The following is a 10,483-nucleotide window of genomic DNA, read 5'->3' on the forward strand; positions in this document are numbered from 1 at the left end:
CTTATAAAAAAATTATGAAACTTATAAGATGTGAACCAATACAAAGCACACCCCAAAAAGAGTCAGCTCAGGTATATAGGGTAAGGCTCTTTTCAGGGACTCTGCTCTGTCACTGGAGAACCTTTTTGTATATCAATTCGGTGGATCACTTAATTTGCCTTCTTTCCAGTTTCATTCTTACCCAAATTTTCATCATATTTGCTTGCAACATTTTATCACTTGATTTGGATAGACAAATACTGTAGCATACACCAGATTTTGATCTCTTTGCCTCCTGTTTGGAATAAATACAACTGTGCAAGGTTGTATCTTCTATTGCATTAGCAATCACCATTATTTCAGCTTGGCAATGCAGCAAGACAGACATAAATGAACTAAAGTTCACTGCAACCATAAGTATTAGCTTCCTAGAAATTGCCATTACAGAGTTTCACAAACTGGGCTGCTTATTGTATCACAGTTCTAAAGGCTAGAAGTCCCAAATCAAGGTGTCAGCAGACACCTCTCTCTGACACCTGCAGAAAAGAACCCTTCTTTGCCTCTTCCTAGCTTCCAGTGATTTCCTGGCCATCTCTGGTATTCCCTGACTTGTAGTTGCATCTCTCCATGTTCATGTGGTGTTTTTCCTGTGTCTCTGTCTCTCCATGTGGCATCCTTTTTATAAAGACACCAGTCATTGGATTAGAGGTCCAGCCAGTTCTAGCATGACTACAGCTTAACTAATTATATCTGCAATGACTTCATCTCAAAATAAGTTCATATTCTGAGGAACTGGGTGTTAAGACTTTAATGGGGTCTTTTCCAAGGACATGATGGAATCCATAAGCCATGGAAGAATTACTATATTGAGGATCTTGGTCATATTAAGTGGAATTTCTCAACTGTGGCACGATTGAAAGTTGGGACTGGAAAATGCTTTGCTTCAGAGGGCTGTCTTGTGCATTGTAGAATGTTTAGATGCATCTCTAGCTTCTACCTGCTTGGTCCCAATAGCAACTTCTTAGCATCCAGCTGTGACAACCGTACATGTCCCCAGACATTTCCAAGTGTCTCCTGGGGTTGGGGTTCGTAGTAAAAATTGCCTTCTATTGAGAACAACAGATAAAGGAGAGAGAGAGAGAGAGAACATGAGCAGGGGGCCGGAAGGAGAGGGAGAAGCAGGCTCCCCATTGAGCAGGGAGCCTGACACGGAGCTCAATCCCTGGACCCTGGGTTCATGACCTGTGCTGAAGGTAGATGCTTAACTGACTAAGCCACTCAGGCGCCCCCAAACTTCCAGTTACACAATAGAGAAGTCACAGCATAAAGTACAGTCAATGACATTGTAATAAGGTTATATGGTGACTACGCTTATTGTGGCAGGCATTGAGTCATACAGAGTTGTTGAATCAGTATGTTGTACCCCTGAAACTAATGTAATATGGTATAAAAAGTATATTTCAATCCATCCATCAGTGTAAAAAAAAGAAAGAAAGAATTCCAGGGAACAGAGGTAAAGGATTTCTGGAGTTGGGACTTGGTGGGAGGCAGAGTCAGTAAAGGGGACCATGGCAAAGAGAGTGAGTCCTTTCCTAGGAGTCACTCCTGGAATTCTTCCAGGGACTGACATAAAGAAGGATAAAGACATGTCAGGAAATAATGCCAAAGATGGTGTATTTGAGAAATGTTGGCAAGGTCTTATGAGGTGTATGCAAAACTTTGGGATTCCCTCTTGATCTCTAAAAGTGGGTTTTTCAGTATCATTTCTCCCAAGTCTGACTGGCAGCTCTCAGGAAAGCTTCTACTTCTGCGGAAAGTTGTTTCAATAACAAGATAGAGAAAAAAGATCTTAGACTTTGGAACCTGCTCTCCTCAGTTTGTACCGCAGCTCTGCTACTAAGGAAGAGGGGTGACTTTTGTCCTTTTCATTAATGTCAGCCACCATGTGTTTGTCTGTTAGCATTAAACAGCACCTCCCTTCCTCCCGCTCGCCGAAGGTTATTGTGCCTATAAATCACCTGTGCATGGGAGAATCTCAGCACATTATCTGAAATTTCCTAGGGGGAAGGATATCTGTGTTGGTCAAAAATGGACAGGCACACTAGGATCTTTGGCCAAAAAATCACCAAAATATATGCTAAAATATATGCTGAATTGTGCAGATGTTAATTATGCAGTCATGCTTTAATTCAACATTTGTCACATTTTCAGTTAACCCACAAGAAGTTCATCTTCTGTTGTGACCCAGAATTCAGACTCATGAACGTTTCATGAATCAATAGTAGGCCTATTACATGTAATGCATTCTAACACTTTCCCTTTTCCCCCTATTGTTTCAAGTAGAAACAACATAAGTTAATTTCATGATCCCAGATTTGAAGCAACTTTAATGTACTTTTCAAACATTTATTGAGCACCTTCTATGTTCCTGGTTCTGATGGCCACAGGGAATACTTAGAAAAATAAAATAAGATTTTGTTCCACAGGACACTGAAAAAAAATCAAGTACTACATTAAGCACTAAAATAAAAATCTGTAGAAGAGCCATAGAATCTTAGCCTAGAAAACCTGAGAACATTCTTCTAGAAGAGAGGTTACTTAAATTCTGCCTTGAAGGGGAAGCAGGACTTGTTTAGACAAGGAAAATAGACTGTGACGATGTATATTCTATTCCAAATGGTTGTTTCTTGGGCAGAGCTGTGTTACAGGGCTAGGGTTATGTAAATAACACTTCACCACTATTCCCAAGTCTTGGAATTGTGGGACAAATATTTTGTTTATGTAGAATTATTTTGATTTGGCTACCTAATCATAGCCCCACAAGCAATCTTCCAAACAGAAGCACAGGAGACTATAGACTTGACCACAGAAATGAAAAATTCAAGAGCATTCTGGAAATAGACAGTAGGATATGCCAGGAGAGACACACACTGAGCTGGTGAGATCCAATCTGCCCAGCTAGCATCATTCACCATTTTGACTTTTATGGAGCCTGTGGCAAAGTTTGTTCCTCTACAGATGTGGAAAACATCAGATGAATCCCCTTCAGGGATATGGCTGCACAGATAGAAAGCTCTGCCAGTATTCCCAAATCTACTTGCCAGGCATTGTCAACATTGTCTTCTTCCGGCCCTGGAAACAAATTTTCCTGTTTGGATCTAACTGTATTATTTTTAACCCCACCAGGGATAATAGACAAGGATGTAAGTAAAATATGGGGATTTCTGAGAAGTGATTCCAGAAAACTGTCATCAGAAATATGTAAATCTGAGGAAATAAAAACACAACAGAGTTTTAAAAGACACCCAATTCCAGTCACTAAACCCTTTCCTTCCGACTCTTCAACCGCTAAGCCACGATTCCACTTGCCAGAGGTCCATGATTTCATAACTCAACCCCTTGCACTCTTGAACAATGCCAATAATTATTTCAATGTTGTTACTTTCCCGGAACTTGTTCTGTTCTATTTTCTGGATCAATGTATTATTTTCCTTGTTACTATACCTTTCCTGGTTACTAACCTCTCTGACCATAACAAATCACCACAAATTTGGTGGCTTTAAACAGCAGAAACTTCTTCTTTCCCAGTTTTGGAAGCTAGAAGTCCAAAATCAAGGTTGTCCACATGATTCACCCCTTCTGAAGGCTCTATGGGCAATCAGTTCTTTCCCTTGTCTGGTTTTGATGGCTCCAGCATTCCTTGACTTGATGTCACAACACTCCAGTCTCTATTTCCATGGTCACTCTGCTTTTTCCCTCTTCTATGTATGTCTTATAAAGATACCTTTCATTGGATTTAGGGCATCCTATGATAATCCAGGATGATCTCATCTCAAGGTCGTTATTTTACATGACATCTGCATAGAACTATTTTCCAGATAAGATCACATTCAGGGTGCCTGGGTGGCTCAGAGGGTTAAGCCTCTGCCTTCGGCTCAGGTCATGACTGCAGGGTCCTGGGATCGAGCCCTGTATCAGCCTCTCTGCTCAGCAGGGAACCTGCCTCCCCTCTCTCTCTGCCTGCCTCTCTGCCTACTTGTGATCTCTGTCAGTCAAATAAATAGATAAGATCTTTAAAAAAAAATCACGTTCTGAGGTTTTAGGGATTCAGGTGTGGACCTCATTACCCCACAAAAGAATGAAATAAACTAGAAACACCAAAGGCTGAAATGCTGAAATGGTAGCTTTTCATAGGGTAGTTGTCCCTGGCAAAAGAGCGAAGTACTCAATGAGTGTTAGCTGTTTTAATCATCATTACTGTATAGTGACATTTTCAATGTGTGACCAGTGACTCATTTGATATAATCGTTATAATCCCACAGTCAGGTAGGTATTAGGTCAGGGGACCCAAATTTGGCAATAGTTGCCTCACATTATTGCCATATTATTTTAGGGATTAATTTTTATTTGCCCTTCCTCTTCTCCAAACTGATTTGAAACTGTTTCAAAATACATATATTTAACACTATATCAAATACTAATTATGTACTATACAGTGACTAACTTAACATAATAAAAAAATACATACACTTAAAAAGTCATAAATTGAGATGATCAGAACCAAATAAAAGGTTGGCATTCATACAAACCATAATGTAAATTCAGGTCCATTAACTGGGTGTCATAGTTGGGTCTTACAAAAAATCTTAACAGTGGTTTTTCTGGATGACGGGATAATGGGTTAATTTTTGATGCCTCTCTTTCCCTTGTTCTCAGTTCTTGCATACTTTACAACTTTTCTATGATAACCATTTATTATTTATCATTTTTATAAAGATTTTATTTATTTATTTGACAGAGAGATCACAGGTAGGCAGAGAGGCAGGCGGGGCGGGGTGGCGGAGAAGCAGGCTCCCCGCTGAGCAGAGAGCCTGATTCAGGACTCGATTCCAGGACCCTGGGATCATGACCTGAGCCGAAGGCAGAGAGGCTTAACCCACTGAGCCACCCAGGCGCCCTTATCATTTTTATAACTGGAAAGTAACTGCTTAACTGGACCTTGCCTTCTTGTTAGTCAAAGCAAGAAGGGAAAATCAGTCATTTAGTTAATAAGAATCAGAGAGAAGGTAGTAGGTCAGTTCCTCCAGGAAAGTACCAGTTTTTCTAGCACTGGCTTTTTACTTGAAGCTCTAAGCAGTAGAATGTACTCTGACCTCAGCATATTTCTTAACAAAGGCACTGACTGTGCCCACAAATGTTTCTTGCAGCAAGCATTGTTCCAAACCAGCAGAAGTTCTAAGTGATCCTATAATGGGCTAAGATCACGTGGCCCAAGAATAGGTGCTCATTAAATGGACCATGTGTCCTTAGTCATTTACTCTGGAAGATTGCTGTGAAATGAACACTCGAGTGAGTAGAAAGGCATGGGTCCTGGGTCTGGTTCATCGGCAGTGGGTTTGAAAGTGTGCCCATAACACTTAGAGTATCTGAGGATGAGAAATAAAATACGTGTTTAAGTTTTAAAATATTCACATTGTATTTTCATTGATAAAGATCTCAAGTAAGGAATTCAAAGTTATTGACTGAAGAAAGATTTTATTTGGAAACCACACGAAAAGGCAGCAGAGATGAATAGATCATGAAAAGAGAGGAGAGAATTTTCTCACTTAGATGAAAGGCCACCCTCAAGCAGCTGGTTAGGAACCAAGTTGGAGCTCAGTTCTTTGCTTCAAATTTCAGATTATGAGATTTTCAGACATACACAAAACAAGATGGGAGAGTGTAATGAACCTCCGTTTTGACGCTGATCAACACATCAGCATCACATTGCCTATCATCCATACTCAAGTATGGATGTACTTACATATGTAATCCAAGTATAAATGGAATTATAATAAGCACATTGCTAAATTTTATTTCATATTCATAACATTACTTCATGATATTTCATGTTCTTAAATACATGCAGATAGGTCAAATCTCTCTAGGAAAGGATTCTATTACTGCCTCCCTCTGCGACAATCTCTCAGGACCCAGGACGGTGGGCAGCTGGAACAGTACTTGATAAATGCTATCTGCTGCGAGATGTGTGGTGAACATCACAAACCCAATGGCAGAAAGATGCATGTGAGATGGTAAAGAAGAAATGTTGGGGCGCCTGGGTGGCTCCGTGGGTTAAAGCTTCTGCCTTTGGCTCAGGTCATGATCCCAGGGTCCTGGGATCGAGCCCCGCATCACGCTCCTTGCTCAACGGAGAGCTTGCTGCCCTTCCTCTCTCTCTGCCGGCTTTTCTGCCTACTTGTGATCTTTCTCTCTATCAAATAAATAAATAAAATCTTAAAAAAGAAAGAAAGAAAGAAAGAAAGAAAGGTCATGTCGCTGTAATATTTATATGGCCAAAAAATGATTATATACTTAGTTGTTCTAAAAACTAGTCACCACAGACTTCATCTAAAGACCCCATTGCCTCTCATCCACTGCTTTGTTCAATAAACCAAGCCACACAGGAGCTCCAAACTCGTGAAATCATTTGTTTTCTTTCTATTCATCTTTTGCCCGTGTTGTAATGTTCTCTGATGTGTTTAGGTTTTGAAACTTGATGAGAGTGAATGGAAATTCGTTCAAGTCTGGCTTTGTTAAGTGTTCACTTTGTAAATGATTCTTGGTTTTCTTTGTTTCTCTTTTTAACCTGAGAAAAACTTTCCCCTCCCTACCCAAGAATGTGCCCCCCTCCACTGTGGTCAAGATCCAAGGCAAAAAATAATCTTGCTGAAACAGTCAAAACTACGCTAGCCGAGGAAAGAATTCTCCAGAATTTCACTGCATGTAGCATGTATCAAACCAGATGTTTACCTGTTCACTCTGAGAAAAGCTGGAACTACATCAAAAACCAGTAATAGGAACAGCTTTGAACCTCATGCAGAGGGAGGAGTTCAGGAAAATTTGGGGTTCCCCTAGAGACCCGACCTCCTCCTAAGCTATATTTAAACTTAGGAAATGTTTTTTCTTGGCTGAGTCAGTACCCTGAACCAGCTTCTATCAGGCCGCAGAAGGGTCTGTCTGGGCTACACTGGGAATTTCTATCACCTGTTTCTTTTGTCTCTCCTGGTAAAGAAATGAGGCCTGTGTAGTTTCGGTGAGTCACCTGCCATCTCTGGGCCTCAGTTTCCCCATTTGAAATTACTTCTAATGCTGACTTGCTGTGATTCCTACTCAGTCTCTTGCAAAGAGACTCATAGGGTGTTGTGTCCCTTGGCATATGGCAGGAAGTTTTCAACCTCCCAAGAACCATATGCCCATCAGCTCTTGAGACTTCAGGTCTCAAACTGTTGTTGTCTTTGTTTTATACAAGATGGTGGCTTCTGATGACATTTTGGGGAAGAACCTGGTCAAATCAGATATAATCGAAAGCACCTTGACAGGCCTGGAGTTCCCTTAGGGAATACGTTCCATCCTTCCAAGGGATTTGTAAATTAAAGTTAGCTCTCAGATGAAGAAGAAAGAAGCATCTTCTCTCCCCGGACAGTTCCAGCCACGTCTAGGCAGCTACAAAACTGGCTTGGCTTCTCAGAAACCCATGGGGACAGACAGAAAGGGGGAATAAAATTCCAGGCTATCTTTAAGCTATATGAGTCCTCTGGAACCTTTCAAGGCCTGGCAAGGCCCTTGGGTCACGACATAGTATGAGATCTGCTGAAGCAACATTAAGTCTAAGGAGAGAATTCAGGAATGTCCATTTTGGTGTCCTCTTTAAAGAGGGCTCTCTGCCATCTCTGATGGCAGGTCATGGCTGTTAATACTATAGAACAAGATGGTGGAACTCTAGTCAGGAGGCCCATGCTGCCTTCCAACCACCACTGCTGCCACCTCCTCCGGTTTATATTCCAGAAAGTTCTTTTGTTCTCACTGTTTAACAAAAAAGAACGACATAAAGGTCCCCTGCATGCCTTGTTCAATTGGAGAATTTTAACACTTTCCATGTACCATTGTAAAACCAAGGACAATTTTATAACTTTTTGTATATAGTTGTTACCTGTAGGACAATCTCTGTAAGCAGGGACAAATGACTCTAAAGGAAATGAATCCTAGTTGGTTTTCCCCTTAAGTCAAGAGTCTTGTCGTTTAAATAAACTTCTTGTTATAGGAAAAAGGGAAAAACAGAAAGCCAACGCTAAGGAGAAAGGACTTTAATCTTTGTGTGTTTTATTCTCTTTCAGGACAAGGGAAGGCCAAGTCATCCCAGACGGCACACTGGGCATCTGCTTCTGTTGGAGACAAGCCCAGCCGGATTTTTCTCTGCCCAGCAAGAGGGCAGCCCCAACTGCCAGCAGGCCCCATCCTCCTCAGCCCCACGTCCATTTCTGGACAAGGGTGGGACTGGCTGTGGGGTGAGGGGGGATTGAAGAACAACTGAGGACATGAGGCCCTCGCTGTTATCAGTGGGAATTTTGAGCAAATGGGGCAGACATGTGTCAGCAATTGGGTGCACTGAGAGACACAGCCCTTCTTATTTGAACCCTTATAGCCACTCCGCAAGACAAAGTACACCCTCAATTAATAACTAAGGAAACATAAATTCAGAGAGATGAAGTGCCTGGCCCAAGATCACACGCTAATGAGTGCCAGGAGTGGAGTTGACAACCCCTTTTGGCTCGACATTATCCTTGTCCCTATGCCTCATGATCACAATTTCTAAAAGACCTTTTCCTGCAGTCTAGGTCAATCACACATTCCCACAGTCCAGGAAGGATGTTTCAGTGCAAAGTTATTTGAACGAGTCCTCCTTGCCATGATGTATTACCATAACATGAAATTGTTCAAAAAATATTTCTTGGTCATCTGTACTAGGTGCTAGGAAAAAAATCAAGCAAGCAACAGATAAAAATCTCTGCTTACTATCTAATGGGAGAAGACACATAACACATGAAAAAAGAAAGCATGGCATATGCTAGGTGGTGGTGCGTGCAACAGAGAAAAATAAAGCAGGAGAAGGAAAGTATTTGTTGGGGGAAATGGCTTATGTGGTTATCTTCAGAAAGAACATTCCAGGCAGAGAAAAAGAGTAGGTGCCAAGACCCAGGGGTGGAAGCATGTCTGAAGATGAAGAAATCCGAGGAGGCTAGAGTGGCTGCCAGAACATGACCGAGAGAAAAGGGAGCAGCTGATTTCAGAGAGGGAGCAAGGGGCCCAACCGTGGGGAGCCTTATAGCCCACGTAAAGACTTCAGCTTCTACTCTAAATGAAATGGGAGGGGCGCATCAAAAGAAATGAAATCTTGCCATTTGCAACGACGTGGATGGAACTAGAGGGTATCATGCTTAGCGAAATAAGTCAAGCGAAGAAAGACAACTGTCATATGATCTCCCTGATATGAGGAAGTGGTGATGCAACATTGTGGGTTAAGGGGGTAGGAGAAGAATCAATGAAACAAGATGGGATCAGGAGGGAGACAAACCATAAGTGACTCGTAATCTCACAGAATAAACTGACGGTTGCTGGGGGGAGGGGGGGTTGGGAAAAGAGGGGTGGGATTATGGACATTGGGGAGGGTATGTGCTTTGGTGAGTGTTGTGAAGTGTGTAAACCTGGTGATTCACAGACCTGTACCCCTGGGGATAAAAATATATGTTTATAAAAAATAAAAATAAATAAATAAGTTTAAATTTTAAAAAAAAAATGGGAGGGGCACCTGGGTGGCTCAGTTGGTTAAAGCCTCTGTTCGGCTCTGGTCATGATCTCAGGGTCCTGGGACCGAGCCCCATATCTGGCTCTCTGCTCAGCCAGGAGCCTGCTTCCCCCTCTCTCTCTTTGCCTGCCTCTCTGCCTACTGTGATCTCTATCTGTCAAATAAATAAATAAAATATTTTTAAAAATAAACAAACAAATAAATAAATAATATAGGAAACATTGCGACATTTTGTGTAGAATGACATGACTTGTATTGCCTCACATTTTAAAACAGTTACGAGAATAGACTGAGCAGGGGGGAAAAAAGCAGGGAGACGAAAAAGAAAGCTATGACAACGGTCTCAGAAAAAGACAGGGATTGTTTGGGCCAGAGAGTAGGATTGAGGGGAGGAGCTGGATTCTGAAAGCGCAGACAAAACAGGGTGGGCTGAATCACGAGATGAGTGCAGAGGTCAGAGGTCTGAGAGCGCCCTGGGTAGGAAGCCTGGGGTTCTTAGCTGGAGTTTTAGCCCCTCTCAGGTTTACAGTGTTACCTGAGGAAAGTCACTTAAGGGCTTAGGACCTCATTTTTCACACAGAAAAATGGGCCTTGACACGTTCCTGATTGCACGACGCTTAAATGAATGGGATGCCTGTGCAGAAGTTCGCTTGCTTAGGAATGAATCGCAGCTCTGGGTGACCTTGTACGCTTGTCAGCCTGAGCAACTGTGGCAGGGGGACTGACGACGAATCTGGAATACCTTGGGAGCAAATATAAAACCCCCAAACCAGAAAACATTATCATTGTGAGAAATTCATTTAGGGAGTTTGTCTATTTATTTATTTATTTATTTGATTTTTTTTTTTTTAAATTAACATATACTGTATTATTTGTTTC

The sequence above is a fragment of the Mustela nigripes genome, chromosome 2, assembly GCF_022355385.1.
Source record: "Mustela nigripes isolate SB6536 chromosome 2, MUSNIG.SB6536, whole genome shotgun sequence".
NCBI lineage: Eukaryota > Metazoa > Chordata > Mammalia > Carnivora > Mustelidae > Mustela > Mustela nigripes.